The following is a 27,551-nucleotide window of genomic DNA, read 5'->3' on the forward strand; positions in this document are numbered from 1 at the left end:
TCGATTTGGGATTCAAGATAAACCGGTGACTTGGGACACCAAAAGCCAAACCTTTCCCAAGTGGCGACTCTGAATTAAATAAATAATCCCATTTCGAATATTGTCACTTAAATTGGAAAAACTCCACTCGCGCATTCAACCCTTCGGGGCGGGCGCGCAAAAAGGAGGTGTGACAGTTCTGGCGACTCTGCTGGGGACGTTAAAAACCCAGAACCACTGGTTCAGGGTTCAAGAATTCGAGCTTAGAATAATTGTTATATTTGGCTTTATTATCTGATCTTTATTACATGTTTTTGCATAACGTGCTAAATGTTGTCTTTTACCGCTTTGATATTATCTGAACTGTATACAAACTGTGCCGAAACCCTTCTCTTCTTACCTCCGGGGAGAAGCTCGCTGGTCGAGACTCCCTATTCTGTTAGTGTCAATACCTGAAATAAGAAATAGGTCGGACAAGTTACAAAGCCGGACGATCTCGCGGGTCCCCGGTACGTAGCCCCCTCCTCGACTCGAGCTGTCCGCTCGGGTACACAGTCTAGAACAGATACCCAGGTTACGAACCTAGAATAACTTGACTTCATGCCGGATCCCTAGTAGGAACGCTTATTTGCATCATGTTGCATTTGACTTAGGGGACTCAACATAGGGGTTGGGTCCGTCTAGGACAGACAACCTGAAATGAAAAGACCACCCTGCTGCATCCTTTTGTTTTGCGCATTTATTTGCTTCAGTTCCGCATGCTGACCGGTTTCTAAAAAAAAAAAAGAGGAAAATAGCAGCGTAGGGAGATAATTACTTATTTTGGAAAAATAAAACCAATGTCCAAGTAGAGTCAAAACCTCGCCGGAATTTTTTCTAAAAAAAAAAAAAAAAAAATAAAAGAAAAAGAATAAAAGCAAAATTTGTTTTCTTAGTTTGAATTATTAAAAAAGAAATATGCAAAAATTTTCTTTCATCATTTCCAAAATAAAAAAAAAGGTATTTATTTTTTTTTAAAAAAAAAAAAGAAAAAAAAAACGGAAATTCATAATTCAAAAAAAAAAAACGTTGTTTCTTTTGTAGTACCCCTTTTATAAATTCAGATCAATAGTCCAAATATTGCCTAAAAAAAAAATATTTTCTGTAGTCTTTATCTTTTTTCAAAAAATAATAAAAAATACTTATTCTTGATTTCTAGGTTTATTTGATTTTCTCTATTCATGATATGCCCGAACTACGCCGGTTTGATTCTCACCGAATGTGAGATACGTAGGCAACCCTCGTCGGGTTCAACCCCATTTTTCTAAATAGCCAAAAATCAATAAATAAATAAATAAAAAATGTGTCAAATTTTTAAAGAGTCGTAAATAAATCGGGTGACGCTGTTTTGTCATAAATAGCCGAATGTTCCCGAAAGGGACGCCGGAAGGTTTACTTTGCATAAATAAGCCACCTTTGGGTCTTGTTTAGCATTTTATCCAGTAGACCCACACAGCCTTAAAAATCTTCGCCCCCGAAATATTTAAAGGCCGTGTGTAAAACTCGATTCCCTTTGTAATTTTTTTTTTGAGTCAGTTCGTTTTGTTAAAATCACCTTAATAAATGTGCAGGATAAGCACGATGCAAAATGAACATTTTTCAATAATGACCAAAATCCCTGTCAAGTTACGGCTATGGTGGAATGATCTAGGTGTTGAAGGACAAAATGAGGTTAAGAAATATCTGAAAGGTCTTGTGTGTCTGTTGGAAATCCAGCCTCGGGGAGATATCATAAGAGCTTTGGTTACCTATTGGGACCCGGCGCACAATGTTTTCCATTTCTCTGATTTTGAGCTCACCCCGACTTTGGAAGAAATGGCCGGATACATCGGGAATACTGAACTTCCGTTGAGGGAAAAATACTTGGTCGCCCCGAGAGTCGTCACGGTACATCGGTTCCTGGATTCATTGAAAATACCTAGAACAGTCCACAACCCGGATCTAGCAGCCGGATTCTGTACTCCATGCTTCATATATGATAGGTACGGTCACAAGGGGGGATTCAATAATCCAATCAACAAACTGTGCAGCAAAGGAGTTCGTCAGAAGTGGGACGAGCACAGACGGGTAGCGTTCATGATAATGTTCCTGGGTCTTCTGGTATTTCCGAGGAAAGATGGAAACATTGATTTGAAGATATCTGGGGTCGTCAGCACTTTACTCACGCAAAGTGACAGTACTCTCGCGCCAATGGTGGTATCCGACATCTTTCGAGCTCTCACAGCTTGTAAAGCTGGGGGAAATTTCTTCGAAGGTTGTAATTTGCTCCTACAGATATGAATGACCGAGCACCTCTGCCATCATTCCGAGATTTTGAGCCATGGTTCCCCGGAAAAGACCCGCATAGAAGAATCTTACACGAGAACCAAAGAGATCATTTGGCCCAAAGGAGTCCTGGCATGGACCTCGTTCTTGCAAGCTCTTACTGCCAGCCAAATACAATGGACGTTGGGATGGTTGCCTGTTGATGAGAACTTATATATGTCGGCGGCTAAAACTCATTTCTTGCTGATGGGGCTTAAGAGCATTCAACCTTACGCACCCGTCCGAGTTTTGAGACAGTTCGGAAGATGCCAGACAGTACCTCATGAGGAAGATCTTAGCGCTCAAACAGTTGAGATAAGTCCTAACGGACAGTTCCCAGAAGCAAAGATTCGCCAAATCTGGAATGAGGGTCAACATTTGAAATCAGATACTTGCGTGCGGGATCGAGCCAAAGGAGAAATGGCGCCAGGTTACCTTGCATGGTATAGAAGGGAACTCGAGCATGAAAGGCCAGCTAAGAGACCCCACATCCGGGATTTCACCGAGTCATCGCAAAGGCATTGGGATTGGTTAGCAAAGGAAAGAGGCTATTGTGCCGAAATCAGCAGATTAAAGCAACAAGTAGAAGGCATGAAATACGAGCACAACGTGCAAATTGCCACCGATCTGGGAGAGCGGAACAGGTTAATTCAAGAAAATGAAATGCTCAGAGCCCAGATCAAACAAATAAGATTGGATGCAGATAAACAACCAAGGCGTCGATCAGACGAGCGCCTGATAAAAAGGCTAAAAAGCGAGATCAGAGAATGGCAAAATGGTTTGGAGAAGTCTGAAAACGTCATAGCAGAGCTCAAAGCGCAGTGGGATACGAGAGCAAGATAAGCATCGTCGATACCTGAATCAATTGGAAGGCGACCACGAGAAAACTGTTGCTAAAATAAAGAGAGAGATGGCTGCACTTGAGATCAAAGCAGTTAATCAGGCCAAGGATTTCCAAATTGAGAGCAGATACTGGTACGACTCAATAGCCCAGATGAAGTTGGAAGTACGGCAACTGAAGCATCAGCATGTACAAGATGCTCAAGTCTTCAAGATATGCAGCGATCAGATAAAACGCCTGCTCGTAGAGAAGAAGCAAACCAGAGATAGGATCAAGGCCATTGCCCATGCCATCACCAGACGATGCCTACGATGTGAGAACATGTCCAGCGTTACCATCCTCTTGGCAGTAATGGGTTATGTCAAGCAGACTATGCACGAGCTGGAGCAACTTGAGAGGGATCTCACGCCTAGGACCGCGGCGAGGCCGAACGATGCCCCGCGTACTTCAATTTTCAAAACCATAATGCCTTCATAAGTCGAATCTGTATCTTAGCACTTTCTGCCTGTTTTCCATCAGGGTGATTTTAGTCTATGTTGAGTCTAGGTTTATTTTCGAAGTTTGCTTTTTCTTTCGCAAAATGTAGTTGTAATAGACCACTTCAACAATAAAAAGGTTGCTTCTTTTACGCCATTTGTGTTTTTCGAACTACGTAATGATCTGATTCACGTAGGCATCGTGATACGTAGGCAATCCTCATCGGATCCGGTCGCATTTCTTTACTGCAAAATAAAAAAAAAACAAAAAAAAAACACAAAGAGAAAAAAAGAGAAAAGGATAAAAGGAAAAATGCCGGAATGACGCATGCTCTCGTAGCAAACATATAGTAATCCACTTAACTGTATAGGTGCATCATGCCCAACGTGAGATTAACTATCTGTTATTTGCTACAAATTAACCGTGCGTTTGTCATTGAGCATTTCCAGGGTTTTTGAAAGGACGGTTGGTTTGGTGAAAGTCTGGCCTCGCACTCATATTTCACGAGGTCAAGATGAAGTGTTCAACTACCTGTTGTTAGGGCCAGAAGCAGTACTCACACTTACTTCACCAGGTCAAAAGGAAGTGTGGAAATGTCTTCAGAAATTCCATTGCAAACGATCCCTGTTTCTGAGGAAAGCTCAATCTCAGCCGTCCTCACACCTGAATCCGCAACCGCGGAGAAAAATAGAATCCTACGGCTCCGCATGTTGGAAATGCTGGACGACTGGAACAATGGGAAAGAACCGCCAAGTGTCGTCCCCGGATTCCCTGAATTATTCTCCAGGTCAAGTGGGACTTCTAATGTCCCCATAAATTATCCTGCTACCCCATTCGGGTACCCAGCCACCTCGGCCTTCTCTGCTGGATCGCCTTCTGAGCCTCATCCCCGAATGTCGGCCACTGATGCAAGCATGAACATCTTTACTGCATCGCCTTGCCCGGTTACAGCACAGCCTACCACGTACAAGCCAAGCTTTGACTCATCCTCTTTTACATTCCAAGCACCATCATTCTCAATTGAACCAACTAGGTTCGCTACCAGCACTAATCCTCTACCGCCTCAGTGCGAGCTCGCACCAGGGCAGGATCAGAACCCCAGATTTGCAGAACAAAATGATATTGCCAAAAGGATGAGAAGCCTTGAACAAAGTCTGAAGAATATGCAAGGATTGAGCGGACAAAAGAGCGTCTCTTACGCCGACCTGTGCATGTTTCCTCACGTGCACCTGCCAATGGGTTTCAAGACCCCCAAGTTTGAGAAATACGATGGGCACGGTGACCCCATTGCACATCTTAAGAAATACTGCAACCAATTGCGGGGAGCCGACGGAAAAGAAGAACTGCTAATGGCATATTTTGGGGAAAGTCTAGTAGGGATAGCTTTGGAATGGTACATGGATCAGGAAATGACCCGATGGCATATATGGGATGATCTCGCCAGAGATTTTGTAAAACAATTCCAGTATAACATCGACATTGCGCCAGACCAAAACTCTCTGTCGAATTTGAAGAAGAAACCTTCTGAAAGCTTTAGAGAGTATGCTATTAAGTGGCATGAACAGGCGTCGAGAGTGAAGCCTCCCATGGATGAAGTGGAAATGGTCACTACCTTTCTCCAGGCTCAAGAGTCTGACTATTTCCAAAACATGATGTCGGCCATGGGTAAGCCATTCGCGGAAGCGATCAAGATTGGAGAGATGGTGGAAAATGGGTTGAAAACGGGTAGGATTCTGAGTCAAGCAGCCATAAGGGCAACTTCCCAGGCCGTCCAAAGCGGGTATGGAGGAACGACGAGGGGGAAGAAGAAGGAAGAAACAACTACGACAGCCTCTTAAGCAAGGGAGTATCGTCATCCCAGGCCCCATTTTCCGGAAAGAGCCCCAGAACATTACTACCCCCACTCAAATTTGGCATATGCTCATCAGCCTTATATGGTCATGAATGCCCAACCTTATAACCATCCACCACAATAAGCCAACCGAGGCCCAGCTCCACCTCCCAGAAATCAGCCTCCTTACCGCAACCACTATAACCCACAACCCCCGCAGAATAACTACCGCCCCTAGGAGCCACCTCGACGGCGGACTTTCACGCCCATCGGTGAACAATACTCTACTTTGTTCCCTAAGCTAGTCCAATTGGGTTTCTTGCAACCAATTCCCCAAACGAGGCAAAACCCAACATCGCCTTCTTACAAAGCCGGAGTCAGTTGCGCCTATCATTCAGGGGCCGAGGGACATGATACAAACGACTGCTGGTCATTGAAAAGAGTGGTCGAAAATTTGATAGAGCAGGGGAAAATAGTGCTAAGGGACGAAGAGATCCCAAATGTGACTAACAATCCATTGCCCGCTCACAATAATGGGTCGCTGATCGGAATGATTTGTGAGGACAAAGAGTTCGACCCTGCTTTGAAAGCCATAATTGCCATTGTCGACACGGTGAAGAGGCCTGAAATAGACCAGAAACTAGAAAAGGGGGAAGAGGTCAAAGCTATAAAGAACAAGCCTGAAAAGAAGGTAGAGAAGAAAGTGGTACCTGTAAAAAATGAAGTTCTTTACATACCACGAGGTCGAGCTGAGAAGGCGCAGAACTTCGGGATCAAAAAGACAAAACCTATGTACGTGCCAAAAGGGGCCTATGTGGTCCGGGGGACGATTCAACCACCTCCGCTGAATGAGCCAGTGGTTATCGGACGCGTGCCACAAAAGCCAATGACCAACCCGTCCATAGTACCATGGAATTATCAAAAGACTTTGGTGATGTACAAAGGTAAAGAGGTCATGGGAGAACTTCCAGAAAATACTTTCATTGGAAGGTATTCAAATACCCAAGAACTGAACAACGCCACACAAAGGCGCTTCCCTCCAAAGAAGCCCGTGAGTGTTGAAGAAGCGGAGGTGTTCTTCCAACAAATGAAAATGCCGGATTACGAAGTGATAGATCAGCTGCGCAAGTACCCTGAGCAAGTATCCATGCTGTCATTATTGATGAGGTCAACTGAGCATCAAAAGATCCTATTGAAAACCCTGAATGAAGCATATGTACCAGTTGAAACCTCGGTGGAACAACTAGAGCGGATGACAGAAAGATTCTTCGCTGTCAACCAAATCTCTTTCAGCAAAAACGATTTACCCCCGGAAGGAGCAGCACACAACAAGGCCTTGCATTTAACAGTTAAATGCGAGGACTACTATGTCAAGCGGGTAATGTTGGATGGAGGCTCAGGCGTTGACATTTGCCCGCTCTCCACGCTACAGAGAATGGAAATTGGGACCGGAAGAATCCGACCCAACAATGTCTGCGTAAGAGCTTTCGACGGCATCAAGAGAGATACCATGGGGGAAATAGACCTGTTGTTGGTCATAGGACCAGTCGAATTTCGAGTAACCTTCCAGGTGATCGACATGGACACATCCTACAATTTCCTCCTTGGCAGGCCTTGGATCCATGCGGCAGGAGCCGTGCCTTCCACTCTTCACTAGATGGTGAAGTTCGAGTACGAAGACCGAGAGATCGTGGTCCATGGGGAAGATGAGCATGCCATTTATCGGGACCCATCCATCCCGTACCTTGAACCAAGAGAAGGAAGCGAACATACGGTCTATCAAGCTTTCGAGGTTGTACTGGCAGAGCAGCACGAAGAGGGAATACCCTGCCCCCAGCCTTTCTTGTCTAACGCCTCGGTTATGGTGGCCAAAGAAATGATCCGGCATGGATTTAGGCCAGGGAAGGGACTTGGACGAACCCTTCAGGGAATAACAGAACCCATTACTTTGCCAGTCATCAAGAAACCCTTTGGACTAGGCTTCAAACCTACTCCAGCAGACGAAGAGTGGGCAAAGAAAAGGAAAAATGAGGGTTGGAAGTTACCTCAACCACTGCCGGATTTATATGCAACTTTCATCAGGCCGAAGTACATTGAAGAAGATGATGAGGTCTTCACAGCTGAGGAAATCGAGGAGATATATGGGGCAATAAGGGAAATGCTCTACGAAATCCACATGGTTCAACCAGGTGAAGGAACGAGCACTGCTGAGATGCTGTACATGAGGCCGAGCGCCCAACTCAAAAACTGGGAGGCCACGCCATTCCCGACTAGACGGAAGTCCGGGTAGACATGTCCTGCCACCTTTCCTGTGTCACAAGTTATCCCAGGACATAACTTGAACGTTTTCTTCTTTTCAATTGTTGCTTTGAATTCCTAGTCGTAAACATTGTTGTCTTCCGACTTTCCAAAGAAAATATATAAAAAAATCATCATTGCTTTCCTATTCTTTCTTTTGTTCTGATTTTTATTAGTTTTCCTTTAATCTTCCTTTTCAGTCCTAATAATGCGGCTTTAAATATGACATGCTTGCGGACTTCACGCCCAGATCACAATGAGTTATTTAACTGCGAATTAATGAACCCAGAACCAGAATATGATGCGGAGGAGGCTTTTAGGGAGATAAACCGAGAGTTGGAATATTTCGAGAATAAACCTAAGCCAAATCTGAATGACACTGAACCAGTAAACTTAGGAACCCCGGAAGAAGTCCGGGAGACCAAGATAAGCATTCACACGGACAAGAAAACGCGAGAGGCGATAATTCAACTTCTTCTTGAATTCAAAGACGTGTTTGCTTGGTCATATGATGACATGCCGGGACTAGGTGTTGATCTAGTGGTTCATAAATTGCCGATTCATCCTGATTGTCCTCCAGTTCAACAAAAGCAACGAAAGTTCAAAACTGAGGTCAGTGACAAGATTAAAGAGGAGATCACCAAGCAGCTGAAAACAGGAGTGATCCGGGTAGTCCAATATACAACATGGTTGGCGAATGTGGTTCCAGTACCAAAAAAGGACGGGAAAACTCGAGTATGTGTAGATTACCGAGATCTGAACAGAGCAAGTCCTAAAGACAATTTCCCGTTGCCCAACATCCACATCCTCGTTGATAATTGTGCCAAGCACGAGATACAGTCTTTTGTAGATTGTTATGCTGGGTATCATCAGGTACTGATGGATGAAGAGGACGCCGAGAAAACTGCTTTCACCACACCTTGGGGCACCTACTGTTACCGGGTCATGCCATTTGGTCTGAAGAATGCTGGGGCTACTTACATGAGGGCCATGACTGCCATTTTCCATGACATGATGCATCAGGAAATAGAGGTGTACGTTGACGATGTGATAGTCAAGTCCAGGACGCAGGATAATCACATCCAAGACTTGAGGAAGTTCTTCGAGAGGCTAAGGAAGTATGACTTGAAGCTGAACCCAGCCAAATGTGCTTTCGGAGTTCCGTCGGGCAAACTTTTGGGTTTCATCGTAAGCAGGAGAGGTATCGAGCTAGATCCAACTAAGATAAAATCCATCAGAGATCTGCCTCCCCCAAAAACAAAGAAAGACGTGATGAGTCTTTTGGGCAGGTTGAACTACATCAGTCGGTTTATTGCCCAGCTGACAAGCACATGTGAGCCCATATTCAAGCTGTTAAGGAAAGATGCGGCGATCAAATGGACACCTGAGTGTCAATAAGCCTTTGATAAAGTCAAAGAATACCTTTCGAATCCCCCAGTCTTGGTCCCTCCAGAACCAGGGAGGCCACTTTTCTTGTATCTGACAGTCTTGGAAAACTCTTTCGGCTGCGTCCTCGGGCAACACGACGTAACCGGAAAGAAGGAGCAAGCAATCTACTACTTGAGCAAGAAATTCACCAGCTACGAGGCCAAATACACTCTGTTGGAAAGGACATGATGTGCTCTCACATGGGTTGCACAAAAGCTGAGACATTATCTCCAAGCCCACACTACATTCCTCATAAGCAGGTTGGATCCTTTGAAGTATATATTTCAGAAACCAATGCCTACTGGGAGACTGGCTAAATGGCAAATCTTGCTTACGGAATTCGACATAGTTTATGTCACCCGCACGGCGATGAAAGCCCAGGCGTTAGCAGATCATTTGGCCGAAAATCCGGTTGATGAGGAATACCAGCCATTGGATACCTACTTTCCAGATGAAGAGGTAAACACCGTAGAAGTGATCTCGGAGGAAGCACATGTTTGGAAGATGTTCTTTGACGGAGGCGTGAACGCCAAGGGTGTAGGGATTGGGGCAATTTTGATCTCGCCTTCCGGTCAGCATTATCCCGCCACAGCTAGACTGCGTTTCTTTTGCACAAACAATACAACTGAGTATGAAGCCTGCATTATGGGCATGCATATGGCAATCGATCAGGATGTCGAAAACTTACTGATTATGGGAGATTCTGACCTGATCATCCGGCAAGCTCAAGGCGAGTGGGAAACTCGGGATGTCAAACTTATCCCATACCGACAACATGTGGAGGACCTCAGCTAGCGCTTTACCTCAATAGAGTTCAGGTATATTCCGAGGTGTCACAATGAACTGGCAGATGCACTTGCTACTTTGGCTTCAATGTTACCCTACCCGGGCAACGCCCACGTCGATCCTTTGGAAATCCAAATCAAGGAAAGACACGGTTACTGCAGTGTAATCGAGGCGGGATCAAATACGCATCCTTGGTACCATGACATCAAGAAATTCCTGAAGACACAAGAATACCCCGAGCACGCTACTGGAGATCAAAAAAGGACCATTAGGCGACATGCAAGTGGTTTCTTTCTGAGCGGCGAATTGTTGTATAAGAGGACCCCGGACCTCAATCTCCTAAGATGTGTCGATATCGAGGAAGCGAGAAAGATCATGCACGAAGTACACGCAGGTGTGTGCGGACCTCACATGAACGGGTATGTCTTAGCGAAGAAAATCCTTAGAGCAGGTTATTACTGGATGACCATGGAAAAGGATTGCTTCAGCTTCGTTCGGAAATGTCATCAGTGTCAGGTGCACGGTGATTTGATTCATGCACCTCCCACGGAACTGCATCCCATGTCTGCACCTTGGCCATTTGTCGCCTGGGGCATGGACGTCATTGGACCAATTGAACCAAAGGCCTCGAATGGACACAGGTTTATACTGGTTGCCATCGATTACTTCACAAAATGGGTAGAAGCTGTCACTCTCAAGTCGGTCACTAAGAAAGCTGTAGTAGATTTCGTGCACTCAAATCTTATCTGTCGTTTCGGTATTCCTGCGACTATCATTACAGATAATGCAGCAAACTTGAACAGTCACTTGATGGGAGATGTATGCGAGCAGTTCAAGATAACGCATAGGAATTCTACTCCTTATCGGCCGAAAGCCAATGGTGCTGTGGAAGCTGCAAATAAAAACATTAAGAAGATTTTGAGGAAAACAATCCAAAGTTCCCGACAGTGGTATGAGCAGTTACCTTTTGCATTATTGGGGTACCGCACTACGGTACGCACATCGGTGGGAGCGACTCCCTATCTTTTGGTTTATGGGACCGAGGCTGTAATACCGGCAGAAGTAGAAATTCCTTCGCTTCGAATCATTGTCGAAGCAGAAATCGAAGACAGCGAGTGGGTTAAGGCTCTACTGGAGCAATTGACGTTGATTGATGAAAAGCGAATGGCCGCAGTTTGTCACGGACAGTTGTACCAACAAAGGATGGCCCGTGCTTACAACAAGAAAGTCCGACCCCGGAATTTCGAAGTAGGTCAGCTGGTACTAAGGCGTATTCTGCCGCATCATGAAGAAGCAAAAGGAAAGTTTGCCCCAAATTGGAAAGGCCCATACATCGTAAGGAAGATATTGCCGAGAGGAGCACTGTATTTGGGTGATATCGAAGGAAATGACCCCGACACAGCGGTAAATGCAGATGCAGTCAAGAGATACTACGTCTAGATCATACTCCAAGTGGTCCTGACACATTTGAAAATGGCGAAGGTTTTATCCCCCACTACTCCCAAACACTACCCAATCCTCTCTACAAAAAAAAAAGAAGAAAAAAAAGAAAACAAAAAAGAAAAGAAAAGAGGAAAACAAAACAAAACATTGGTTGAGGCCTGAACTACGTTTGACTTGATTCCGAAAGGATACGTAGGCAGCCTCTCCCTGAGGTTCAGTCACACCAACAATAAAATCCCATTCACCCTGAAATTGAAAACCGGGGCACGTCGAGCAGTTGGGAAGTTAGTATCAGCTACTTCTCTTTACCAAGTACAAGCCTTCAAATCAATTACCAAAGATAGTGGGAAACCAATAAGCACCACGAATGGAAACCGGCACACTCTGAATTGAGAGAAACAAAACGAGAGAGTCTCAGCGGTGAAAACCTTCGGGCACCACGAGGCGACGGGAGTAGAGAAACCAAAATGAGAGAGCTTGTTTAGTAAAAACTCACAAAGAGTGCTATCAAGCGATGACAGGAAGAGAAATGAGAGAGGCCAGCCAGCGAAAACCCGCAAAGGGCGCTGTTGGCCGAAAAGGAATGACTCCACCCCAAGGAGGTCTCGGCAAAGTTCCACCAGGTTTGGAATCACAGATCCGTTCTGGTTCAGAGAAACGCAAGTTCGTGGAAGATCAGGCGTCCAGTCCAAAGAGCATGTCATGTCATCTAAAGCCAGCGTTATCTTCCTCAGATAAGTCTTTTCTCGTCCCGAAAAGGGCACTCCCTTCCAGAAATTTGTTTTCTCCTCAAACCCCTTTTGTGTTTTAACCCCAAGTTCAGGATACACCGGAAAGGGCAGGTGGCAGGTTTGTTTTCACGGAATCCCGTCTCATGAAGGAAAGCGCCTCGTTTCGTTGGTACGATTGCCCAAGCCTGATGGATCATGACGTTTGATGGTGTTTAAAGAGGAAAGAGAGAAATCTTCCCCAGCAGGTCCGCCTTCAGACAAATCCCCACAGAGTCTCCCCCTGTACAAATCCCCACAGAGTCTCTCCTATTGTACAATCTCCCACAGAGTCTCCCCAACATACAAAAAAAAAAAAATAATATAAAAAAAAATGGAATCTCCCCAGCACATCCCAGCGAGTCCTTTTGTAAAAATTCCCCAACAAGCTTACCCCAACAAATCCTAGAAATCCCGCTTTGAAATAAATCCTCAGCATGCCCCATTGTACAAAAATCCACACAAAGAATCCACTTTGTAAATATTCCCCACAGAGCTTCCTTTTTGTACAAATTCCCACAAAATACTTCCAATAAAATCCCCGTTGAGAACCTCCAAGCAAAACAAGACACACAAAAAAAAAAGAAAAAAAAAAGAAAAAAAAAGAGCCTTACGAAGCAAGTCATCACAGAATCCGGAAATACAAGCCTGAGCAGTCTAAAGGTTTCGCCATTCGAATCAAATCAATGGCGGGACTTCGCAACAGAAATAGAGACGCAACAAAACAATTGGGAACGATCAAGGTCACCGAACCGACCGTCATTTCCGAACTAACAATTGTTCTTTGTCTGAAAAGTTGAAACAGGTATAATCCAAGACAACCGTGCAAGAAGCAGGTGTCGCCCAAAGAAGAAGGTACACTGGTACAAGAAACATTTTGGCAATAAGGAATTCACTCAAAAGGTAAGTTCCCACAAAACTCCCTTTTATCTTCTATTAAAACAATAAAACTCAAAAATAGATCGTGTAGTATTCTCGAACTTTATCCCCAGCCGATCAGCATTAGGGTTTTAAACCCTAAACTGAACTTTTTTCTTTCAGCCAGCATTAGGGTTTTAAACCCTAAACTGAGCTTTTCCATGCAATCAGCATTAGGGTTTTAAACCCTAAACTGAATTTTCCTTCTAGTCAGCATTAGGGTTTTAAACCCTAAACTGGACCTTTTCCTTTCATCCAGCATTAGGGTTTTAAACCCTAAACTGAACTTTTTCCTTTCAGCCAGCATTAGGGTTTTAAACCCTAAACTGAGCTTTTCCATGCAATCAGCATTAGGGTTTTAAACCCTAAACTGAATTTTTCTTCTAGTCAGCATTAGGGTTTTAAACCCTAAACTGGACCTTTTCCTTTCAGTCAGCATTAGGGTTTTAAACCCTAAATTGAACTTTTTCCTTTCAGTCAGCATTAGGGTTTTAAACCCTAAACTGAGCTTTTCCATGCAATCAGCATTAGGGTTTTAAACCCTAAACTGAACTTTTTCCTTTCAGCCAGCATTAGGGTTTTAAACCCTAAACTGAGCTTTTCCATGCAATCAGCATTAGGGTTTTAAACCCTAAACTGAGTTTTTCCTTTTAGTCAGCATTAGGGTTTTAAACCCTAAACTGAACTTTTTCCTTTCAGCCAGTATTAGGGTTTTAAACCCTAAACTGAGCTTTTCCATGCAATCAGCATTAGGGTTTTAAACCCTAAACTGAGTTTTTCCTTTTAGTCAGCATTAGGGTTTTAAACCCTAAACTGAACTTTTTCCTTTCAGCCAGCATTAGGGTTTTAAACCCTAAACTGAGCTTTTCCATGCAATCGGCATTAGGGTTTTAAACCCTAAACTGAATTTTCCTTTTAGTCAGCATTAGGGTTTTAAACCCTAAACTGAGCTTTTCCTTTTAGTCAGCATTAGGGTTTTAAACCCTAAACTGAACTTTTTCCTTTCAGCCAGCATTAGGGTTTTAAACCCTAAACTGAGCTTTTCCATGCAATCAGCATTAGGGTTTTAAACCCTAAACTGAACTTTTTCCTTTCAGCCAGCATTAGGGTTTTAAACCCTAAACTGAGCTTTTCCATGCAATCAGCATTAGGGTTTTAAACCCTAAACTGAACTTTTTCCTTTCAGCCAGCATTAGAGTTTTAAACCCTAAACTGAGCTTTTCCATGCAATCAGCATTAGGGTTTTAAACCCTAAACTGAGTTTTTCCTTTTAGTCAGCATTAGGGTTTTAAACCCTAAACTGAACTTTTTCCTTTCAGCCAGCATTAGGGTTTTAAACCCTAAACTGAGCTTTTCCATGCAATCAGCATTAGGGTTTTAAACCCTAAACTGAATTTTCCTTTTAGTCAGCATTAGGGTTTTAAACCCTAAACTGAACTTTTTCCTTTTAGTCAGCATTAGGGTTTTAAACCCTAAACTGAACTTTTTCCTTTCAGCCAGCATTAGGGTTTTAAACGCTAAACTAAGCTTTCCCATGTGATCAGCATTAGGGTTTTAAACCCTAAACTGAATTTTCCTTTTAATCAGCATTAGGGTTTTAAACCCTAAACTGAATCTTTCTTTAGTCAGCATTAGGGTTTTACACCCTAAACTGAATTCTTCCTTTGTTCGGCGTTGGGGTTTTAAACCCTAAATTGAACCTTTCCCCAGCTAGTCGGTATTAGGGCTCCAACCCTGAACTGAGCATGCATATCCTCTTTCATCAATTTTATGAACTCCCTGGCGAATAATTAACGAAATTTTCCTAGTGAAACTGGGGCAGAAAATTTCGTTCGTTTGTTTTCTCCCGCAGGTCTAACCTCGAGCCACATGGATCGAAATGACCCACGAGATGAGTCCCAGTTCGGAATCAACGAAGAAAAAGAAGAAAAAAAGAAAGAAGATGTCCTGAGATATCGGAGTAGATGGAAGGCGGATTGATTCCAACATTTGATTATGGTCCTGAACCCTGCCAATCGCGTCTCACTCAGTATCCCAGAGGTTAAACGAGTCGCCGCAACTCGCAAGCATCAAGATTCAGATCGAAGTCTACAAGCAGGATCAGCTAAGACCCAAGATCAAGTCGTAAAAGAATCTTAGATAGGAATCTTGTAACTAGCAGTTGACATGCATATAAGTAGTTAGTTCAGTTTCCAATTTTCGTTTGGTTGTAATAAGTCGGTCAGTGACACAGCAGTGACAACAACAACAGCAGTAGCAGCAAACATCGCAATCCCATGGTAGTCCCAGCTACCAAAACTTCTCGAACTACACTGACCTGATTCCTGTTTAGCCCAGGATATGTAGGAAATCTTTGAAGCAAGATTCGGTCAGATCTTTCAAAACATGCTTTATACGGAGTGGTCCATAGGCAAAAATCACTCATACACGCGCACTTTATCTTTGCACGAAAACTTTTCGTGTTTCCGAACAAAGAGGGGCAGCTGTGAGCACGTGATTTTTGTTTTGCGCGACAGTCGCTCCAAAAGAATAAAAATTGGTCCTGCTGTACAATTTTGTGGATTTCTGTGCGACACTTTGTTGATTTATTTGTGACTTTGGCCCATTTTTATTTATTTACGTTATTAAAACAAAATTAAAAAAAAAATGTGTACGTGTCATGCATAATCTGAACTGTAACATGGTTTAAATAGAAAGGCATAAACAGGCATCCTTGTCTGTGATTTTGTTTTGTTTGATTTTACCTGTTTTGAAATATCTTTAGTGTGTGTGCAAATAATTGTATTGAGTGTTATCTAATTTTAATTTGATTTTTTTGTTGTTGTTTAGTTTTTAAAATAAATAAGAAAAAGAAATAAAATAATAAAAAGAAAAAAAAAAGAAAAGACCCCTTCTTCTTCCGGACTTGGGCCAATTTGTTAAAATTGGCCCAACAAACTCAGCCCAAAACCCAGGCCTGCCCGGTCCAGACCACTTGGTACCCAGGGTGTCCAAACAACGTTATTTGGGTCATGACTGATCTGGGCCGTTGATCTCAGGCTAATCAACGGCCAAGATCACTTTTCCATAACCCACTAATGGCCCCGACCCGTTTACACCCGGACCAACCCAAACCCTTTACCCTCGAAACGACACCGTTCCACTTAAGCCATCAGATCCAGACCGTAGATCTTGAATGATCTAACGGTTGAGATCCGTCTACCCACTAACTATATAAGCCCATAATCTTACCCTGCCCCCCTATCCGAACCCCAGCCTTCGTCTCCACAAGCCCTTCCCCTCAAACCCTAGCCGCCCTGCACACCTTCACCAGAAACCCGGCGGCATGAACGCCGGTGACCTCCACCTAAACACCATAGAACCCCCATGCCGTCCTGAACCCAAATCTACCAACCACACACTTCGAATCCTATCCCACCTTCTCGAATCTTCATTTGAAGATTCGAGCCGGAACCTAATCTACACCGATCTGCCTTAAATTCATACCAGACACTCCCCAGACCCCCCTCGTGACCAAACCATACTTGGTTTGGTCCGAATCTGATCAGGGAAGCATGAATCCCAGATCTGAGTTTTGGAAATTTTGTGTTCCTCCGTCACTGGTTCAACCGAAGAGATTAAGGTCTAATGGACTTTAATCAAAGTGTTTCTCATCTGAGAAACACTTTGTTTAAAGTCCGTTCAGCCTTAAGAAAGGCCTGACCGAGTCCGAGTTAAGGTTTTGATTTTTTGCGGTTTTAAGGTAAGTTTCTTTCTTTTCTTAGTTGTTTTGGTTCGTTTGATTGTTGTAAGGGTCTGTTCGTTTTCTGTTTATGTCCTTGACTTCTATCAACTGTGCTTCAACCACTTTGCCTGAACCTCTGTTGTTTGTCTAAATCCCCCTCCTATTCTGATAAGGCATTATGTATTTGTTTGTGCAAGTAGCTGATTTTCGAGTTTGGACTGACTAGTTGACTCCTCGAGTGCATTTCTGCTTAGTCAGTGTAATTCGAACCATGTATCGATACTGTTTAAATGTCTGATTTTTGGCTACGATTGTGTATGTTAATGCTAATATAGTCGAGTCGACATGTGTCGTCAATTAGTTTCAACTGTCCAAACAATAACAAATCGACTTACTTCCGCTAAGCATTTGTTGAATCAATTGAGAACCAGTTTTGTTTACTTATAGCTGTTGATTTGGATCAGTAATGCAAAAAGGATGTTTGGTTTAAATGCTGAATTGGAGGGCATGTGCACTCGTGCACAGCATGTGCATTGGTGCACCTCATGTGCTTTGTGCACAACCTGTGGCCTGCATAAAGGTCTTTGTTAAGTTTTAAATAATTTGATAGCATATGCTGTCAGATAGATTCTACTGCCCATACCTTGCTTTAGTTTAAAAGTATTAAACCTTTTAAAAGTTAAGTTTGTCAGGGAATGTTGATGGGGTTTAATACTTAAATAACTAATTGGAATCTGAAAATGAAAAAGGGCACATGGGAGGGGTACTGTGATATTCTAAACAGGCTGTTAAAAGGAGTAATGTGAAGGCTTATAAAAGGGGCACATTGAGAGATATAAAAAGGGGGATAGATATACAGAGGAGAGGGAGATAGACACTGGACCTTGGGAGCTGAAAAAGAAAAACACACACACAGAGAAGAGAGCAAAAGAGAAAAGGATACCACCTGGTATTAAGGAGACGACATACACCGTGAGAATAGAAGAGAAAAGATAGGACTGATTTTAGGAAAACACAGATAGAGAGAGGTTAATAGACAGGAGGTGTACAATCAACAATCAAAAATTTTTTCCTCCTATTATTATTTGGGTTTTAGTTGTTCAACTTGTTCAAATCAATTCTGATTCGTTGAAGTTCCAGTTGTGTCTACTAGTCGAGTGTTTTCATTAGTTTACTACTGGTTTGGTCTGTCTGGAGTTCTGATTCTACTCCACTAGGTGTTGCTGTCATTTGGCTACTGCTTTCTATCGGCCATAGTTGCATTTCTGCACTCGAGCCTGTTCTTGCTGTATTGCTTTGTCTGCTGCTATCCTGCCCTGCTGCTGCTGCTATTCTGTTTCCTGCTGTTGCAGATTTCCCTATCTTCTTCCTCTTCTCTTTGGCATTTTCAGTTTGTTTCCAGGTACACATCTCAAGTCTCATATTGGTGTAGCTGAATGTAACATTGAAAAAGCATGAATAGAAAGATTTGAAAGAGTTATAATCACCCGTTTACTGACTGCCTTTTCATAAATGTGTTAAGTTTATGTAAATTGTAGTTTATAGCTGATAGAGAATACATTATTAATCTTGTACTATGTTGATTTGAACTGTGGTGTTCGATTCGTTTAGTGGCATACAGAATGTAAATAGAACTCTTGGAATGTGAAATTATTTAATGTGATTGTTAAAAATTAAATTCACTCTTTCAGCATGTATTGAATAAGTAAGGGCAAATGGCTATTAAACCTAGCCAAATATAATGTGGTTTTGAACTGCCCAGTTTTCGATTTCTTTAGGCCTTTATAGGGTTAGTTTTGAATGTTATCGGTAGTATTCTTCAATAAGGAATTCTATTAACCCTGTTTAAGTAAGTTAATCTAATTTTGACCTAAAGATGTTTGTTCGGATTAAGTGTCGTATTTCATTAGAATAAGCGGATTTCATCTGTCAAACTAAAGCAATTTTCCATTGAAGAGTAGTGTTTTCTCTACTTTGTAAATAATTAATCAGGAATTGATAAGAATACGGATTAGGCAAAAGCATATAGTTAAATTAGCATGTTCCTTTTCTTTTAGTTTTAGGGACAAACGCAACAGAAATGTAGTCGCTTTAGGATACCCTTCTAAAATAATGAGACGAGCCTAGCCAAATAAAAATGCAAATTGCGGGGCCCTCAATAAATAACTAATCATAATATTTAGAATTCAGGCTAGGCCGTTTAGTGAATCTCATGGCCTTCTAAAAATAGTAACGCGTTAGACTCTTTAGGCACGGCTTAATTAAATCATATTCTTAAATTCGGGTGCACATTGATGTGACCCAGATCCAAATCTCAACGAAGTCAAAAATGTGTTGACGATCACGGGCGCATTGATTGTGACGTGATTCGAGATGCATTTTCACGATGTTGATATTCTATAAAAATAAGTGATAATGATAAAAGCGGTTTTAAGTTTAATAAAAGCACGTAAGTCATAACATGTATTTAAATCAGATATTTAGCCTTTATAACAATTTAAGCGACCGTGCTAGAACCACGGGATTCGAGGGTGCCTAACACCTTCCCTCGGGTCAACAGAATTCCTTACTTAGAATTTCTGGTTCGCAGACTTCATTTGGAAAAGTCAAAAATTTCCTCGATTTGGGATTCAAGATAAACCGGTGACTTGGGACACCAAAAGCCAAACCTTTCCCAAGTGGCGACTCTGAATTAAATAAATAATCCCATTTCGAATATTGTCACTTAAATTGGAAAAACTCCACTCGCGCATTCAACCCTCCGGGGCGGGCGCGCAAAAATGAGGTGTGACAGCTCTGGACCTTTTCCTTTCAGTCAGCATTAGGGTTTTAAACCCTAAACTGAACCTTTTCCTTTCAGTCAGCATTAGGGTTTTAAACCCTAAACTGAGCTTTTCCATGCAATCAACATTAGGGTTTTAAACCCTAAACTGAATTTTCCTTTTGGTCAGCATTAGGGTTTTAAACCTTAAACTGAACTTTTTCCTTTCAGCCAGCATTAGGGTTTTAAACCCTAAACTGAGCTTTTCTATGCAATCAACATTAGGGTTTTAAACCCTAAACTGAATTTTCCTTTTAGTCAGTATTAGGGTTTTAAACCCTAAACTGAACTTTTTCCTTTCAGCCAGCATTAGGGTTTTAAACCCTAAACTGAGCTTTTCCATGCAATCAGCATTAGGGTTTTAAACCCTAAACTGAGTTTTTCCTTTTAGTCAGCTTTAGGGTTTTAAACCCTAAACTGAACTTTTTCCTTGCAGCCAGCATTAGGGTTTTAAACCCTAAACTGAGCTTTTCCATGCAATCAGCATTAGGGTTTTAAACCCTAAACTGAGTTTTTCCTTTTAGTCAGCATTAGGGTTTTAAACCCTAAACTGAGCTTTTCCTTTTAGTCAGCATTAGGGTTTTAAACCCTAAACTGAACTTTTTCCTTTCAGCCAGCATTAGGGTTTTAAACCCTAAACTGAGCTTTTCCATGCAATCAGCATTAGGGTTTTAAACCCTAAACTGAACTTTTTCCTTTCAGCCAGCATTAGGGTTTTAAACCCTAAACTGAGCTTTTCCATGCAATCAACATTAGGGTTTTAAACCCTAAACTGAACTTTTTCCTTTCAGCCAGCATTAGGGTTTTAAACCCTAAACTGAGCTTTTCCATGCAATCAGCATTAGGGTTTTAAACCCTAAACTGAGTTTTTCCTTTTAGTCAGCATTAGGGTTTTAAACCCTAAACTGAACTTTTTCCTTTCAGCCAGCATTAGGGTTTTAAACCCTAAACTGAGCTTTTCCATGCAATCAGCATTAGGGTTTTAAACCCTAAACTGAATTTTCCTTTTAGTCAGCATTAGGGTTTTAAACCCTAAACTGAACTTTTTCCTTTTAGTCAGCATTAGGGTTTTAAACCCTAAACTGAACTTTTTCCTTTCAGCCAGCATTAGGGTTTTAAACGCTAAACTGAGCTTTCCCATGTGATCAGCATTAGGGTTTTAAACCCTAAACTGAATTTTCCTTTTAATCAGCATTAGGGTTTTAAACCCTAAACTGAATCTTTTTTTAGTCAGCATTAGGGTTTTACACCCTAAACTGAATTCTTCCTTTGTTCGGCGTTGGGGTTTTAAACCCTAAATTGAACCTTTCCCCAGCTAGTCGGTATTAGGGCTCCAACCCTGAACTGAGCATGCATATCCTCTTTCATCAATTTTATGAACTCCCTGGCGAATAATTAACGAAATTTTCCTAATGAAACTGGGGCAGAAAATTTCGTTCGTTTGTTTTCTCCCGCAGGTCTAACCTCGAGCCACATGGATCGAAATGACCCACGAGATGAGTCCCAGTTCGGAATCAACGAAGAAAAAGAAGAAAAAAAGAAAGAAGATGTCCTGAGATATCGGAGTAGATGGAAGGCAGATTGATTCCAACATTTGATTATGGTCCTGAACCCTGCCAATCGCGTCTCACTCAGTATCCCAGAGGTTAAACGAGTCGCCGCAACTCGCAAGCATCAAGATTCAGATCGAAGTCTACAAGCAGTATCAGCTAAGACCCAAGATCAAGTCGTAAAAGAATCATAGATAGGAATCTTGTAACTAGCAGTTGACATGCATATAAGTAGTTAGTTCAGTTTCCAATTTTCGTTTGGTTGTAATAAGGCGGTCAGTGACACAGCAGTGACAACAGCAACAACAGTAGCAGCAAACATCGCAATCCCATGGTAGTCCCAGCTACCAAAACTTCTCGAACTACACTGACCTGATTCCTGTTTAGCCCAGGATATGTAGGAAATCTTTGAAGCAAGATTCGGTCAGATCTTTCAAAACATGCTTTATACGGAGTGGTCCATAGGCAAAAATCGCTCATACACGCTCACTTTATCTTTGCACAAAAACTCTTCGTGTTTCCGAACAAAGAGGGGTAGCTGTGAGCACGTGATTTTTGTTTTGCGCGACAGTCGCTCCAAAAGAATAAAAATTGGTCCTGTTGTACAATTTTGTGGATTTCTGTGCGGCACTTTGTTGATTTATTTGTGACTTTGGCCCATTTTTATTTATTTACGTTATTAAAACAAAATTAAAAAAAAATGTGTACGTGTCATGCATAATCTGAACCGTAACATGGTTTAAATAGAAAGGCATAAACAGGAATCCTTGTCGGTGATTTTGTTTTGTTTGATTTTACCTGTTTTGAAATATCTTTAGTGTGTGTGCAAATAATTGTATTGAGTGTTATCTAATTTTAATTTGATTTTTTTGTTGTTGTTTAGTTTTTAAAATAAATAAGAAAAAGAAATAAAATAATAAAAAGAAAAAAAAAAGAAAAGACCCCTTCTTCTTCCGGACTTGGGCCAATTTGTTAAAATTGGCCCAACAAACTCAGCCCAAAACCCAAGCCTGCCCGGTCCAGACCACTTGGTACCCAGGGTGTCCAAACGACGTCGTTTGGGTCATGACTGATCTGGGCCGTTGATCTCAGGCTAATCAACGGCCAAGATCACTTTTCCATAACCCACTAATGGCTCCGACCCGTTACACCCGGACCAACCCAAACCCTTTACCCTCGAAACGACACCGTTCCACTTAAGCCATCAGATCCAGACCGTATATCTTGAATGATCTAACAGTTGAGATCTGTCTACCCACTAACTATATAAGCCCATAATCTTACCCTGCCCCCCCTATCCGAACCCTAGCCTTCGTCTCCACAAGACCTTCCCCTCAAACCCTAGCCGCCCCTGCACACCTTCACCAGAAACCCGGCGGCATGAACGCCGGTGACCTCCACCTGAACACCATAGAACCCCCATGCCGTCCTGAACCCAAATCTATTAACCACACACTTCGAATCCTATCCCACCTTCTCAAATCTTCATTTGAAGATTCGAGGCGGAACATAATCTACACCGATCTGCCTTAAATTCATACCAGACACTCCCCAGACCCCCCTCGTGACCAAACTATACTTGGTTTGGTCCGAATCTGATCAGGGAAGCATGAATCCCAGATCTGAGTTTTGGAAATTTTGTGTTCCTCCATCACTGGTTCAACCGAAGAGATTAAGGTCTAATGGACTTTAATCAAAGTGTTTCTCATCTGAGAAACACTTTGTTTAAAGTTCGTTCAGCCTTAAGAAAGGCCTGACCGAGTCCGAGTTAAGGTTTTGATTTTTTGCGGTTTTAAGGTAAGTTTCTTTCTTTTCTTAGTTGTTTTGGTTCGTTTGATTGTTTTAAGGGTCTGTTCGTTTTCTGTTTATGTCCTTGACTTCTATCAACTGTGCTTCAACCACTTTGCCTGAACCTCTGTTGTTTGTCTAAATCCCCTCTCATATTCTGATAAGGCATTATGTATTTGTTTGTGCAAGTAGCTGATTTTCGAGTTTGGACTGACTAGTTGACTCCTCGAGTGCATTTTTGCTTAGTCAGTGTAATTCGAACCATGTATCGATACTGTTTAAATGTCTGATTTTTGGCTACGATTGTGTATGTTAATGCTAATATAGTCGAGTCGACATGTGTCGTCAATTAGTTTCAACTGTCCAAACAATAACAAATCGACTTACTTCCGCTAAGCATTTGTTGAATCAATTGAGAACCAGTTTTGTTTACTTATAGCTGTTGATTTGGATCAGTAATGCAAAAAGGATGTTTGGTTTAAATGCTGAATTGGAGGGCATGTGCACACTTGCATAGTATGTGCATTGGTGCACCTCATGTGCTTTGTGCACAACCTGTGGCCTGCATAAAGGTCTTTGTTAAGTTTTAAATAATTTGACAGCATATGCTGTCAGATAGATTCTACTGCCCATACCTTGCTTTAGTTTAAAAGTATTAAACCTTTTAAAAGTTAAGTCTGTCAGGGAATGTTGATGGGGGTTAATACTTAAATAACTAATTGGAATCTGAAAATGAAAAAGGGCACATGGGAGGGGTACTGTGATATTCTAAACAGGCTGTTAAAAGGAGTAATGTGAAGGCTTATAAAAGGGGCACATTGAGAGATATAAAAAGTGGGATAGATATACAGAGGAGAGGGAGATAGACACTGGACCTTGGGAGCTGAAAAAGAAAAACACACACACAGAGAAGAGAGCAAAAAAGAAAAGGATACCACCTGGTATTAAGGAGAGGACATACACCGTGAGGATAGAAGAGAAAAGATAGGACTGATTTTAGGAAAACACAGATAGAGAGAGGTTAATAGACAGGAGGTGTACAATCAACAATCAGAAATTTTTTCCTCCTATTATTATTTGGGTTTCAGTTGTTCAACTTGTTCAAATCAATTCTGATTCGTTGAAGTTCCAGTTGTGTCTACTAGTCGAGTGTTTTCATTAGTTTACTACTGGTTTGGTCTGTCTGGAGTTCTGATTCTACTCCACTAGGTGTTGCTGTCATTTGGCTACTGCTTTCTATCGGCCATAGTTGCATTTCTACACTCGAGCCTGTTCTTGCTGTATTGCTTTGTCTGCTGCTATCCTGCCCTGCTGCTGCTGCTATTCTGTTTCCTGCTGTTGCTGATTTCCCTATCTTCTTCCTCTTCTCTTTGGCATTTTCAGTTTGTTTCCAGGTACACATCTCAAGTCTCACATTGGTGTAGCTGAATGTAACATTGAAAAAGCATGAATAGAAAGATTTGAAAGAGTTATAATCACCCGTTTACTGACTGCCTTTTCATAAATGTTGTTAAGTTTATGTAAATTGTAGTTTATAGCTGATAGAGAATACATTATTAAGCTTGTACTATGTTGATTTGAACTGTGGTGTTCGATTCGTTTAGTGGCATACAGAATGTAAATAGAACTCTTGGAATGTGAAATTATTTAATGTGATTGTTAAAAATTAAATTCACTCTTTCAGCATGTATTGAATAAGTAAGGGCAAATGGCTATTAAACCTAGCCAAATATAATGTGGTTTTGAACTGCCCGGTTTTCGATTTCTTTAGGCCTTTATATGGTTAGTTTTGAATGTTATCGGTACTATTCTTCTATTAGGAATTCTATTAACCCTGTTTAAGTAAGTTAATCTAATTTTGACCTAAAGATGTTTGTTCGGATTAAGTGTCGTATTTCATTAGAATAAGCGGATTTCTTCTGTCAAACTAAAGCAATTTTCCATTGAAGAGTAGTGTTTTCTCTACTTTGTAAATAATTAATCAGGAATTGATAAGAATCCGGATTAGGCAAAAGCATATAGTTAAATTAGCATGTTCCTTTTCTTTTAGTTTTAGGGACAAACGCAACAGAAATGTAGTCGCTTTAGGATACCCTTCTAAAATAATGAGACGAGCCTAGCCAAATAAAAATGCAAATTGCGGGGCTCTCAATAAATAACTAATCATAATATTTAGAATTCAGGCTAGGCCGTTTAGTGAATCTCATGGCCTTCTAAAAATAGTAACGCGTTAGACTCTTTAGGCACGGCTTAATTAAATCATATTCTTAAATTCGGGTGCACATTGATGTGACCCAGATCCAAATCTCAACGAAGTCAAAAATGTGTTGATGATCACGGGCGCATTGATTGTGACGTGATTCGAGATGCATTTTCACGACGTTGCAATTCTATAAAAATAAGTGATAATGATAAAAGCTGGTTTTAAGTTTAATAAAAGCACGTAAGTCATAACATGTATTTAAATCAGATATTTAGCCTTTATAACAATTTAAGCGACCGTGCTAGAACCACGGGATTCGAGGGTGCCTAACACCTTCCCTCGGGCCAACAGAATTCCTTACTTAGAATTTCTGGTTCGCAGACTTCATTTGGAAAAGTCGAAAATTTCCTCGATTTGGGATTCAAGATAAACCGGTGACTTGGGACACCAAAAGCCAAACCTTTCCCAAGTGGCGACTCTGAATTAAATAAATAATCCCATTTCGAATATTGTCACTTAAATTGGAAAAACTCCACTCGCGCATTCAACCCTTCGGGGCGGGCGCGCAAAAAGGAGGTGTGACACATCCCGATCCCACAAATCCTCCCTTATTCCTCTGTAATAATTACAATAAGAGTACATAGTATATATATATATATGTTGCAGTGCGCAACCCGATCTCACTAATCCTCCCTTATTCCTCCGTAACAATTACAATAAAAGTAAATAATATATATATGTTGCGGCGTGCAACCCGATCCCACCAGACAAAAGCTTAAATCAACAACAACAACCCAACAACTCAACAACTCAGTTACAAGAATTTCTACTAGCAAGAGTATGAGTATACGACAACAAGAGAATCACGTAAAAATCAAAGGAATACAATAACCTTTACAAAAACAACAAGACATGTAAGACACGTTATAACTACACAGGTAATCACAACAATTTAGACTAGTAGCATATATGCATAGAGTCGTAGAGGAGCTCACAATTAAGAAGTAACAAAACAACAAAAAAGGCAATAACAAAACAACTCATTTCCCTTTTGGGATTTTGGGTATTTGAAGAGTCACCACCTAACGGATTATAGTGCGTTAGGGCACCTAGAGTGATTAACTCTTAGACTAGTTTGCATTACCAGAGATTTAGGGTAAGAGCTCGAAATAACCTTGAAGGGAAGGTGTTAGGCACCCCTCTTGATCCACAACGGTGGGTCCCGGCCTAACTTACACTTATGAATTAGTCTTTTTATCAAACAAATAGTTTAAACACATACTTGAAAATAAAGGCATGTTTTGGATATTGTATGACTCAAGTAATGAGATAAAAAAAGGAAAAGACTTGAACAAGTTGCATACATATAGAAACGTAAAATTTAAATATCGGGAATTTTGAAAGAGGGGTCCTAGATTGGTTAGCCTACAGGATCACCCCATAATGCCCGGTAAATACTCCTCAATGAGGGGCTACACGTGACATTAGTGCATAGTCATCATATCCTTACTACCCAATTCTCTCCCCTTGGCCATAGCCTAAAGTGTTATAATAACCTTGACAAATATCCTATGTGTGCACTACCCGTCCCTTCCTTGTGGCCCTGGAGGTATTTTAGGTTCTCTTCCTTTGGACAGTTCTAGACATTACTAAGGTTTTAAAGGATAAAAGTCTAGGCGTCAATCAAGAACAATTAAGACTGCATTTAAAGAGAACAAATTACAGGCTCACAGTCACCTCCACAAATATAACAAGTAAATGCACGTCTTCTAACAACACTCAAGTATTGAAGAGAAAATCCTAGAACATGATATCTAGGTGAGTAGGGATTGTACAGTATTGAATTAGGACAAAGTGTCAAAACCCTATTTAGCTTACCTACTGATTTAGACCTGTTGAATATGAACAACTTTAAAAATAACAAAGCACAATTTCAGAGTTGCGGAATTTAAATCGCCCTAGAGGCTTGTCTAAACGCATAACAGTGGTGTCTTAAGAGCATAATATCTACATTGATTAGGAGTAGTAAAATAGTGAACACTTTAAAAAAATGGACAACTTGAGATCTTATAGACATGATTTCTAACGGTATTATCTTAAGGCAGTATTTGAAAACTCATTTAATGAAGCGGACAATTGATTAAGCCAATTCAGAATGAATTAAACAATGAATTAAAATAATTTATTTAACTAGACCGATTTTAAGTTCTATAAGCATGATTTCTATTAGAGCTGATTTTAATCCTTATAGGCATGATATCTTAGAAGACGAATGTGAATATATGCCGTAACGAAAAAAACTGAACTTCAATTACTTTTCACTCTATAGGCATGGTGTCTAATTATAAGGCTGA

The sequence above is a fragment of the Nicotiana tabacum genome, chromosome 1, assembly GCF_000715075.1.
Source record: "Nicotiana tabacum cultivar K326 chromosome 1, ASM71507v2, whole genome shotgun sequence".
Classification (NCBI taxonomy): domain Eukaryota; kingdom Viridiplantae; phylum Streptophyta; class Magnoliopsida; order Solanales; family Solanaceae; genus Nicotiana; species Nicotiana tabacum.